The sequence below is a fragment of the Monodelphis domestica genome, chromosome 1 (assembly GCF_027887165.1).
Source record: "Monodelphis domestica isolate mMonDom1 chromosome 1, mMonDom1.pri, whole genome shotgun sequence".
In the NCBI taxonomy this organism is placed as follows: domain Eukaryota; kingdom Metazoa; phylum Chordata; class Mammalia; order Didelphimorphia; family Didelphidae; genus Monodelphis; species Monodelphis domestica.
The window spans coordinates 352,989,895-353,002,418 of record NC_077227.1 but is presented as its reverse complement, the minus strand read 5'-3'; the positions used below and the strand labels follow the sequence as shown (position 1 = coordinate 353,002,418).

At 36.5% G+C, this 12,524-nt stretch overlaps 1 long non-coding RNA gene across 1 annotated transcript in view; it reads right to left on the bottom strand.

The window, feature by feature from the left end:
• LOC103096644 (uncharacterized) overlaps positions 1–12,524 on the bottom strand; it is a 171,267-nt gene that overhangs the window by 111,980 nt on the left and 46,763 nt on the right. The gene's annotated exons all lie outside the window — the stretch shown is intronic.

Here is a 12,524-nt window from a genome sequence, read left to right as displayed (position 1 = left end):
GGCATGAAATATGGTATTTTGAAAGGCAAAGTATCTAGGATTACAACTGAAAATTACATATCCAGAAAAATAGAGCATAATACTCCAGGGGCTAAAAAATTTTATTTAATGAAGTAGAGGAATTTCAAACTTTCCTGACCAAAAAACTAGAGCTGAAAAAAAAATTTGATGAGCAAATTTAACTCTCAAGGGAATATTAAAAAAAGAGGTGAGGAAGGAAATTATAACAGGATAAAAGGTACCATAGAGAATGTAACAATATCAATATTAAACATATGTGCAGGGGGCAACTGGGTGGTTCAGTAGATTGAGATCCAGGCTCAGAGACAGGAGGTCCTGGGTTAAAATCTGGCCTCAGACATGTCCTAGCTGTGTGACCCTTGGCAAGTCACTTGACCCCTATTGCTTAACCCTTACCACTCTTCTGCCTTAGAACCAATACACAGAATTGATTCTAAGACTGAGGGGTAAGGGTTTAAAAAAATATACAGCAAATAGCATACCATCCAAATTCCTAAAGGAAAAGTTACAGGAATTATAGGAGGAAATACATAGTAAAATGTTACTAATGGGGAATCTCAACCTTATGATAAAGTAGATAAATCTAACCAAAAAATACAAAAGCAAAAAGTTAAGGAGGTAGATAGAACTTTATAAAAATTGGATATGATATACCTCTGGAGAAAACTGAATGGCAATAGAAAGGAATACACCTTTTTCTCAGCATGTATGGCACTTTCACAAAAAAATTACCACATTAATAAAGCATAAAAACCTCATACCAAAATGTAAAAAAGCAAAAATATTAAATGCATACTTTTCAGACCATAACACAATAAAAATTATACCCAGCAAAAGGTAGCAGAAAGAAATACTAAAAATTAATTGGAAACTAAATACTTTTATCCTAGAGAATGAATGGGTTAAAGAATAAATCAGAGAAACAATCAACAATATCATTAAAGAAAATGACAATGAAGAGACGACATATCAAAATTATGGGATGCAGCCAAAGCAGTGTGTAGAGAAAAATACATATCTCTTAAAGCTTACATCAATAAAGAAAAATAGAGAAAGCAGATCACTGAATTGGTTGTGCAACTAAAAAAAACTAGAAAAAGAACAAATTTTAAATTCCCATCCCAAAATTATACATCAAATTAGAAATTCTGAAAATCAAGGGAGAGATTGATAAAATTAAAAGTAAGAAAACAATTGAATTAATAAAACAGGACAATGGTTTTATGAAAAAATAGATACATCATTGAATGCTAGTTAGATTTTAAAAGAAGAAAATCAAATTTCTAGCATTAAAAATGAAAAAGTTGAAATCACAACCAATGATGAAAAAAAATTAAAGAAATTATTAGAAGTTATTTTGCCCAACTATATGCCAATAAATCTGATAATTTAAGTGAAATAGATGAATACTTACAAAAATATAAACTATCTCCTGTGTAGTTATCCTATAATGCAGAGTTTAAATTCTTTTTGAGAGTAATTTTAGGATAAGAAACATGCTACATCTCTGAATCCAGAGAGTTAGAGAATACACCATTGAAGATGCCTGCACAGACCAAATGCTACACCAGAAGATCCAGAGTGAACTTTGGGATGTGGCAATTTGAACTGTGTGGGGTTGAATGCATTTGTTTTGTATTATACTCATGCCAAAGGGAATTTCCCCCAATTGGTTTTTTGTCAGTACACCTAGCAATCATTGGTGTTGTTTTCTTTTCTCTTTATCCCCAAATTATTGTAATTTATAAGTCAGTTGTGTTTATGAGATCCATTAGAAAGACTACTCTTCCAAGGGATATGGGGGGAGAGGGGGGAAATGTGTAATTGGAACTCTTGTTCCTTTGAACTACATTTCCCAGGAGCCCACTGACTTCCTGTCATTATGTGCTGCCTTAGACAGGAGATAAATAGATAGGGTGGCCTTCCATGGCTAGCCCTCTTTCCTTCCTGGGTCAGAACATTGGTAGATTGGGCTGTTTGAGCAGTTAAATTAGCCATGGGCATGTGGTTTTATTTTGTTACCTTTTTATTTTTTTACTTCTAGTGATTATTAATAAATCTTATAAAATATAATATTTGAAGTTATTGCATATTAATTTTAATTTTTACATTCCTTACAGAAAAAGAAGTTAAGCAAGCCATCAAAGAATTCCCTAAAGCCCCAGAGCCCAGTGGATTCAAAGGTGAATTCTACCCAACATTCAAAGAACTAACTACAATACTACATAAACTATTTAGGAAAATAGAGGAAGAGAGAATCCTTCCAAACTCTTTTTATGACACAAATATGAATACCTAAACCAGAAAGGACTGAAATAGAAAAAGAAAACTAGAGATCAATCCCCTTAATGAACACTGATGCAAAATTTTTTACATAAAATACTACCAAGAAGATTACAACATTATTTCACAAGAATCATGCCTCATGATCAGGTGAGTTTTATAACAGGAATGAAGGGATGGTTGAGTATTAGGAAAACCATCAGCCTAACTGACCATATCAATAATAAAACCAACAGAAACCACTTGATTATTTCAATAGATGCAGAAAAAGCATTTGATAAAATACAACACCCATTCCTTATAAAAAAAAAAACAGTAGGAAAATATTGGAATAAATGGAACCTTCCTCAAAGTGATATATGGCATTGTGTAAAGGGAACCCCCTCCCCCAGAAATCATGTACTGGGGTCATCCTACCTGCATCCCTGAACTGTGTATACTACATTACATAAGAGTGCTTCAGCATGAGTCATGAGACAGTGAGCTAAGCACATTGATCTGGAAAGGATCAGGTTAGGATCCAGGGATAAAGGAGAAGAAGTAAAAGAAGGGATTACAGGAAGTGGGCTCCCTTGATTCCCTTGGATGTGGTGGTGAAAGGACAATGACTGAGATAGATAGCCATGTGAAGAAGTGTCCATGTGGTGAGATTAGAGCAGTCAAATCTTCCTCTATTCCTATGCTCTATATTTCAAGTAAATATTAATAAACTATGGAAATTAAGGACTGGCATTTTTAATTTAGCTTTAACAGCATTTATCTAAAATCATCAACTGTAATGGGTATAAACTAAAACACTTCCCAATAAGACCAGGGGTAAAGCAAGTATACCCATTATCACCATTATTATTTGATATTATACTAGAAATATTATCTATAGCAATAAGAATAGAAAAAGAAATTCAAGAATTAGAAAAGCAATAATTAAACAAAGTTATCATACTTTGATGATGTTATGATGGTATATCTAAAGAATCCTAGGGAATCAACCAAAAAAACTAATAGAAATAATTAAAAATTTCAGCAAACCTGCAGGATATAAAATAAATCCACATAAATTACCAATATTTCTATTTACCATCAAAAAAAAAAATCCAACAGCAAGAAATAGAAAAGGAAATTGTGTTCAAAATAACCTCAGACAGTATAAAATACCTGGGGATATACCTACCAAAGCAAATCCAAAAACTATATGAACAAAATTACAAAACATTCCTCACACAAATAAAGTCAGACATAAACAATTAGAAAAACATCAATTACTCATGGATAGGTCAAGCCAATATAGTGAAAATGACAGTTCTACCTAAATTAGTTTGCTAATTCCATGTCACACTAATAAAACTACCCAAGAGTTATTTCACATGACTAGAAAAAATAATAGCAAAGTTTACCTGGAAAAACAAAAAGCCAAGAATATCAAGGGAATTAATGGGGGTGGGGGAGGGATGGAATATAAAGGAAGGAGGCCTAGCTATACCAGATATCAAGCTAGTCTATAAAGCAGTAATCATCAAAACAATCTAGTACTGGCTAAGAAATAGAGTGGTAGATCCATAGCAACTTAGTGTTCAATAAACCCAAAGATTCAAGCTTTTAAGGAAAGAACTCACTATTTGACAAAAACTGCTGGGAAAACTGGAAAGTAGTATGCAGAGATTAGACATGGGCCAACATCTCACACAATATACCACAATAAAGTTAAAATAGATATTTGATCTAGAAATAAAAGATGGCACAATAAACAAATTAGAGGAACATGGAAAAGTTTACTTGTCAGTCTTACACCTAAGAAAATCATTTATGAACAAACAAAATATAGAAAACATCATGAAAAATGAAATGGATAAGTTTGATTACATTAAAATTAAAAGTTTTGTTTGTATACAAATAAAACCAATATGACCAAGATTAGAAAAAAACCAACAAAAGGGAGGGGTGGGATTTATAGCAAGTATATCTGACAAAAACATCATTTCTCAAATACATAAAGAAGTGAGTCAAATTTATAAGAATGCAAAGCAAATTTATAAGAATGCAAAGAACTGCAAAGGCAGTTCTCTGAGGAAATTAAAACTACATATGGTCATATGAAAGAATTGCTCCAAATAACAATTGATTAGAGAAATGCAAATTAAAATAACTCTGTGATACTACCTCATACCTACCAAACTGGCTTACATGATCAAAAAGGAAAATGATAATGATGGAGGCAATGTGGGAAAACTGGGACATTAGTACATTGTTGGTGGAGTTGTGAATTGATAAAACAATTCTGAAGAGCAATATGGAACGAGGCTCAAAGGGCCACAAAACTATGGATATCCTTTTTGACCATTACTGGGTCTGTTTCCCAAAGAGATCAGAGATAAGGGGAAAGGACCTCCATGTACCAAAATATTTTAGCAGCTCTTTTTATTGGTGGCAAAGAATTAGAAATTGAGGGGTTGTCCATCACTTGGGATATGGATGAACAAGTTGTACTATGAGGTGGTAATGGAATACTATTGTGCCATAAGGAATAAGGAACAGGATGAATTCAGGAAAAAAAAAAACTGGTAATACTTAAATAAACTGATACAAGGTGAAATGAGCAGAACCAGGAGAAAAGTGTATACAGTAACAGAAATATTATATAATGATCAACTGTGAAGGACTAAACCATTATCAGTAAAACAAGTTTCCAACATAATCCAAGAGACTTGTGATGAAAATACTATCCACAGCCAATGAACTGTTGGAATCTGAGTGCAAATCAAAACATGCCATCTTCTACTATATTTCCTTCATGAGATGTGATGTGTGTCTTCTATCAGGACATAAGCAATGTGGAAATATATATTACATGAAAATACAGGCACCGCCCATATCAGACTATACACCACAGGGGTTGGAGAAGGGGAGGGAGGAATAAAACTCTGAATTTTCAACTGTCAAAAGCAATTGTCAAAAAATGTTTCTACATGTAACAGAATTTTTTTTATTTTAAAAATTAAAAAGAAAACATTTACTAAGCACCAATTATGTGCCAAGCATTGTGCTAAGTTCTAATGATCTAAGAAGAATGAAAACATAGTCTCTGCCCTCAAGGACTAATCTAATGCCTTCAAACTATTGTAGAAGACAGAATGCAAAAAAGATATACAATTTTTTTATATTCCAAGTCCAGAGCTATCTTCATTATAATATCTAACTACCTTAATTAGCTAGCTAGCTAGCTAGCTAGTAGTAGTAGTAGTAGTAGTAGTAGTAGTAGTAGTAGTAGTAGTAGTGGTAGTAGTAGTAATAGTTATAGAAGAATTCCTGGAGTTCAAATCTGGTCTCAGACACTAGCTATGTGACCCTGGACAAAATCACCTCACCCTGTATGCCTCAGTTTCCCCATCAGTAAAATGAGCTGGAGAAGGAAATGAAAAACCACTCTAATATATTTGTCAAGAAAACCCCAAATAAGATCATGAAGAGTCTTGACAACTTAAAAAACAACTGAACAACAGTGTTAGCTGTATGTATATCTACTCTCTATTAAGAATTAGATCTTATATAAATTTTGCATTTCCCCTAGAGATAATGCACAGTATTCCACACATAATGTGTGTTCAATAAAATTTTGCTGAATAGAATTGATTAATCATCTCTTTCCTCTTAAGTCCTGTGTTTGTTTTCTATAGCTGAGATCTCCACATCTTTTCCACATAAACTCTATCAATCCTCAGCACTGCCTTAGCCATGGAAGAGAAATAATTATTTCCCAAGTACTACATCTATGATACAGGGTTCCAGAACAATTCATCTAAGAAACTAAAATAAATAAATAATGACTGTTTCTAAAAATTTTTGTTGAGTCTGCTAGGTGAAGCAGTGGACTTGGAGTCAGGAAGACCAGAGTTTAAATCCTGTCCCAGATACATAGTGGCAAGTCATTTAACCTGTCCATCTCAGTTTCCTCTTCTAGAAAATGAAAATACAGTACCTATCTCCCAGGGTTGTTCTGACGATCAAATGAGACAATCGAATGAGATATCAAATGAGATAGTATTTGTAAAGTGCTTTGAAAATCTTAAAATATTATATATATACATATATAGAGAGATATAATTAGCTAGTACCTTCCCTCTGTTGATTACTTCCTATTCAGCACATTATAGTTTGTTTGAATATAATTATTAGCATGTTGTGTCTCCCAACAGATTCCAAGATCCTAGAAGCCAGAGATCTATCCTTTTCCGCCTTCCCCAGCCTTTCCTCTTTCCTCATATCCCCAGCATTTAGCATAGTACCCGGTACATAGTAGGTGCTTAAGCAATGCTTATTGTCTGACTCATAGGTTCAAGGTAGAAGTTGGTGGTTCAATGCAGTGAACAGGGATACATTGTGATATATAACAGGATTAACATTGGATTTGGAGTTAGTTGGAATTCTAGTTCTTCCTACCTCAAAAATACTGCCTTACTCCACTAGGCTTCAGTTTCCTAATTTGTAAAATGAAGAGATCAAATTAAATGATCTAATACAGGCTATGACATTAGAATAAGGAATGCCAAGGTCCCTTCTAAGCATACAATTAATACAATTGGGAGCCTAGGAGCATCTTCTTCTAATATCTGGTTAATCATCACAATTACTTTGTTGCTTGTTTGTTCTTCTTGTTGCCATTGTTATATCACATTCCTGTTTGAAGCTTTGTTTGGTTACAGAATTTCCCAGAGCCTCACATTTCCTCTTTTGTCAATATAAATAATAAGAAAGGAAAAACAAGAAGAATGTAGAACAAAATCAGTTGCAATTCCAGAAGAGAAATAGGTAGAAATCATGTCATATGCAAAGAAATATCACTGTTGTGATTGGACCAAATAGGACAGAGGAAAGAGACTGTCTTAATTGAAGAGGCAGCATTTCAAAGTGGAAAGACTATTGAGTCCTATTACCTACTACCACTACTACTACTGCTATTACCACTGCTACTACTACTACTACCACCACTACTATTACTACTACCACTACTCCACTATTACTATTATTATTACTATTACTATTTCCATTACTATTACTACAACCACTACTACTACTATTACTATTACCACTACTCCACTACTACTACCACCTCTACTAAGTACTCCTACCACTACTACACCACTATTACCACTAGCGTTACCTCTACTACCACTGCTCCCACTACAGGTACTACTACTACTACCACCTTTACTTAATACCTAATATGTGTAAGCACTTTTATAAATATTATCTCACTGGGTCCTTGCAACAACCCTGAGAACTAGGTGCTATTATGATCCCCATTTTATAGATGAGGAAACTGAGACAAATGAAGGTTAAGTGGCTTTCCCAGTGTAACAGAGCTAATGAATGATGAGGATGGATTTGAATTCCTGAGTCCAAGTTCAGCCCTCTAGCCACTGTGCCACTTAGTATAAGATTCTAGTGAGTTTTTTATGCTACCTGCAGCAAATTACTGCTCTTCCCTGGACCTCATCTCTAGAATGAGTCTAGGCAATAGAGGCTTCACAGACTATCATACTGAGCCTCCAAGGACTTCCTAGATGTGGAAGTCCCTATCCTCCCAATAACAGAAACCAGAGGAGATTGATGAGTTTGAGGGTCATTGGGGGAGATGACTCGACCCTTTCCATTCCGTATCATTCCAGACAGACAGAGCATCATAGGACTTAGAGCTGGAAGGAATTGCTGAGTGCCCTCATCTGCCAGAGAAGGACACCAACACGAAGAAATGAACAATGGCTGGCCCAAGTTTCCATGGGTACTTGATGGCAGCTTCTCGGACGCCAGACCCAGCATCCTCTAGGATCTGTCCTGCTGTTTCCCTGTTCACTCCCAGGTTTCTCCCAGGAAGGCCATTTGCCAGGGCCTCTGAGCCCTGACATCTCCTTCCCCAACATAATTGAGAAATATGTTCCTTGTGAATTCCTAATTGGAGTAGAACAGATGGTGGAGGGTTTTGTTTAATGAAATATGTCCGTTCAATTAAGCTGGGCCATGGGGGATTGGGGGCTTCAGCAGGATTCCATGTGGCTTTATTCTTGCCTGCTGCGTTGATCTCTGGGATTGTATACAATCCTGTCTAGAGGGTTCCAGAACTGGGTTTTTGAAATTACAGCTCCATCCATCTGTCTAAAGAAATGTTCCCTTAGACTCCACAGAGGGATCTCAGTACAGTTAAAAAAAATGGATTGAGAGGAAAAAGACTTGGCTTAGAATCCCTACTCTACTAGTTATTTGGTATATTGATCCTGGCAAGTCATTTCCCTTTCTGGACCCTCTTCCCTCCTATAAAGAAGGGGAAGTTGTTCTTTCACTGCATGCCTCAAATTCTAGAAGATAGCTAGTAACCCAAACAATGGAAACTCTGTTATCAAAGCCAGACCTCCAAAGGCAACAGCAGGTTTTTGTTTAAGCAAAGTCCATGGGGGGCAGCTAGGTTGGGCAGTGAATACAGCATTGGGCCTTAAAGCAGGAAGATCATTTTTCTGAGTTCCAATCTGGCCTCAGATATGATCTGTATGACCCTGGGCAAATCATTTGTTAACCCTCTTTGCCTCAGTCTCCTCATCTGTCAAATGAGCTGGAGAAAGAAATGACAAATCTCTCTAATACCTTTACCAGAAAAAAAAATCTAAATGGAGTCACGATGAATCAAATATGACTGAAAAAACTGAATAACAAGGTATATAAGGAGTGCAGAATGTAGAATCTCTGGGCTATTGGTCTCCTTTCTTTTTTGCAAAACTCTAGCCCACTTTTTTCCATCAGATCTTCTTGTCCTTTCTTTATTCAATGTTAGACCCCCTAAAGGTCATATCATCCAAATCCCTCATTTTACAGAGAAGGAAGCTGAGGTTGAGATGTTGTGACTCACGCAAGGATACACAGATAGTAAGGGTAGAGAGTAATCAAAGACATAACTTGAACCTGAGACTTTTGATTCACCATGAGACACTCTCCCTTTTTTTCCCCCACTTTCCCATATGGTAATCACTAAGACTTATTCTTTCACAAGGTGAGAAAGATTTGACATAAAAAGCCATCTTTGATGATAAGGAATTCTAGAATACCAGATGGAGAAACAGAAGGGAACTTCAGATCCATCAGATCTACCTCTTTCATTTTATAGATAAGAGATAACACAGCCAATAAGAGTTCCCCAGCTTACATGTATAAAATGAGATTTGAACTCAGGTCTTCCTGACTTTGGGTCTAGTGAATTTATTCTCTCTACTATGGTGCCTCTATCTTATGTAGGCCATTCAAACTTGACCCAAGATCTGACTTAGTGAAATGAGTTTGCATCTCCAAATGAATCCAGTAACTGGAGAAATTGTTCCAGATCTATTTTTACAATATGGGTTAATGTGGCATGTCAGCTTCTCTGTTTCTATTCCCTGAGTTTGAAAACCCCTGACTACAAGTCAGGACACCAGGATTCTTAAGACTGGCTCTGCCACTAAAGTATTCTGTGATCTTTGGCCACTCATTTAAATGTTGTTGGCATGTGACACAATTCAAAGGCCAGAGGATACTCCAGATAGACTTCCAGGGAAGAGAAGAGGTATTTTGGAGCAGGAGCAAGCAAATGAATTCAGATCCAGTAGACCCTAAGTTGAGTCTTGGCTTCGTCTCTTACTTGCCATAAGACTGCAGACAAATCACATTCCCTGGTCCCAATTCCCTTAGTGACTAGTGCCTTCTCTACAAGGTTACCTTGAATCTGCTTGGTGTGTATTTTTTATATAGTTTGTGTTTTCTCCTTCACTAGAGTATAACCTCCTTGAATTCCCATTCATTTTTATCCTTATATCCTCAGAGCCTGGCAAAATGGCTGACATCTAATAAATGCTTAATAAATATTTGTGGACAGCTGCTAGGTAGCACAGTGGATAGAGCATCTGGTCTGGAGTTGGGGGACTGGAGTTCAAATCTCTCAAAAACCTCCTAATTATTTGACCTTGGGCAGGTCACTTAACCCTCATTGCCTAGACCTTGCCTTTATGTCTTAGAGATGCCAGAAAGACAGAAAGTAAGCATTTAATACAAATAAACAAATAAATGTCAATTGATTGTTTAACAGTCTGTTGTATTATTTAATTTATAGGATTATCATGAGCATAGTGCTTTGCAGATTCTAAAAGAATATGAAAGCAGGAGCTTAATTGTTATGGAATCCTAAGATATTGTGAGATATTTCCTTCCAAAGCTTTTTCTCAGGCTTCTAATTCTACTAAGGAGGTTGCCCCCCCCCCCCCCCCCCCCCCCCCCCCCCCCCCCGCACTTGCCTGACCAATAGACTCTTCCATTGTCCCTAGGGAGTCTCTTAGCTTAATTAAGATAAGATTACTTTGCCCCCAGGATCTGAAGTGAGCTATGAAATGGAGAGAATTCAGGGACTTCCTAGAATGATTACCACCCTTCCATCTCCCTCACATAAGCCCAAGGAATTAAGTCTTCATCAGACCAAAGAATGTGCTTCTGCATTGTTATTCTATTAATTAGCACCTCACCTTAATGATTTTCTCATAGTAGGCTGGGTTTGGGAAAGAATGCCAGGCCCTAGAACTGCTAGGGAGTGAGGAAGCCACTCCCGGTTATATTAATAACTAACATTTACATAGCAATTTAAGGTTTGCAGAGAGCTTTTGGTTATTATCTAATTCAGTCCTCACAACTACCCTGGGAGAAAGCTGCTATCACTATTCCCAATTTACAGATGAGGAAAATGAAGTAGGTAAAGGTTAAGTGATATGCCATCGGACAGGCAAAAATTAAGTGTCTGAGGCTGTATTTGAACTCAGGCCTTCCTGACTCCTGGTCTAGACCTCTACCCACTGCACCACCTAGCTACCTAGAGTCTGACTTATTCTAGTCCCTTTATTTCAGCTCTTTTCTGTCCTGCTGGGCATTTTTTGCTGATGCCTTCTGCAGAAGAGAATTCCAGACTCTGTTGACTAAGAATCTTGGCAGTCATGACCAGTCTTGTAATTGGTCACAAATACTAATAAAGGAAGTGGTTATGTGAAACACTTTAGGGTGTTCACAAGATCAAGGTTGCCCAAAAACCTTCCTATGCTACTTACTGATGCAAAATATAGATAGACAGACAGGCAGGCAGGCAGGCATACATACATACATACATACATACATACATGCATGCATGCATGCATGCATGCATGTATAAGATGGCCAGACATAGACACAAATCTGCTAGGGTGCTTGAGATTTTAGCATTCATGTGTTATTATTTTGATGACTCTAGTAGACAACACTGATGCTGCATAATAGATTGGAAAATGTACTGGACTTGATCTCAGGAGTCCCATGTTCAAATCCCAGTTCAGGAACTCACTGAGATATCTTGGAAAAGTCACTTTTCCACTTTGGACATCAATTTCCTCATCTGTAAAATGATAGGGTTTGGCTAAACAATCTCTAAGGTCCATTCCAGAATTAGATAATATGAACACTATCAAATGTTGGTGCCCTAGAAGGGCTTAATAATTTGAAATGTTGAAAACTGCATTTTATTGTTTCCCCAAAAATCCTGTTTTTCCTTAATTTTCAATACCATCCTCTTAATCACCAAATTTCAACCCACAATGTTATCTTGGATTCTCTCCTTTCTCTTCCCCATAACATCCCATCAATTGCTAAGTTCTGTCCAAATCTGTCCCCTCTTTTCCATTCCCAGTATTACTGGTTTAAGGCTTCATTAATTCTCTTCTAGAACATTAATATAATTCTCTAACTGTACTCTTTATCTCTAGTCTCTATGCCTCCAATTGACCTGACATAGGGAAAGGAAATAGAGATTACAAACTATAGGTCAGTGACCTTGACTTCAATTCTTAAGAAAATTTTAGGTCAGGTCATTAAAGAGATGATGAGTGAATATCTAAAAAAGGAAGCAATCATTATGCCGATTAATCGAAGCAGGTCATACCAGATTTATTTCTTCTTATTCCTCAATAAATTGGTATTTGTACATTTCTATAATGTACTGTGCTCTGTCCTATGTATTTGGAATACAAAGACAAATATATCCTCTGCCCTTAAGGAGCTTACATTCTATGGAAGGAAGGAAGGAAGGAAGGAAGGAAGGAAGGAAGGAAGGAAGGAAGGAAGGAAGGAAGGAAGGAAGGAAGGAAGGAAGGAAGGAAGGAAGGAAGGAAGGAAGGAAGGAAGAAAAAAGAAGC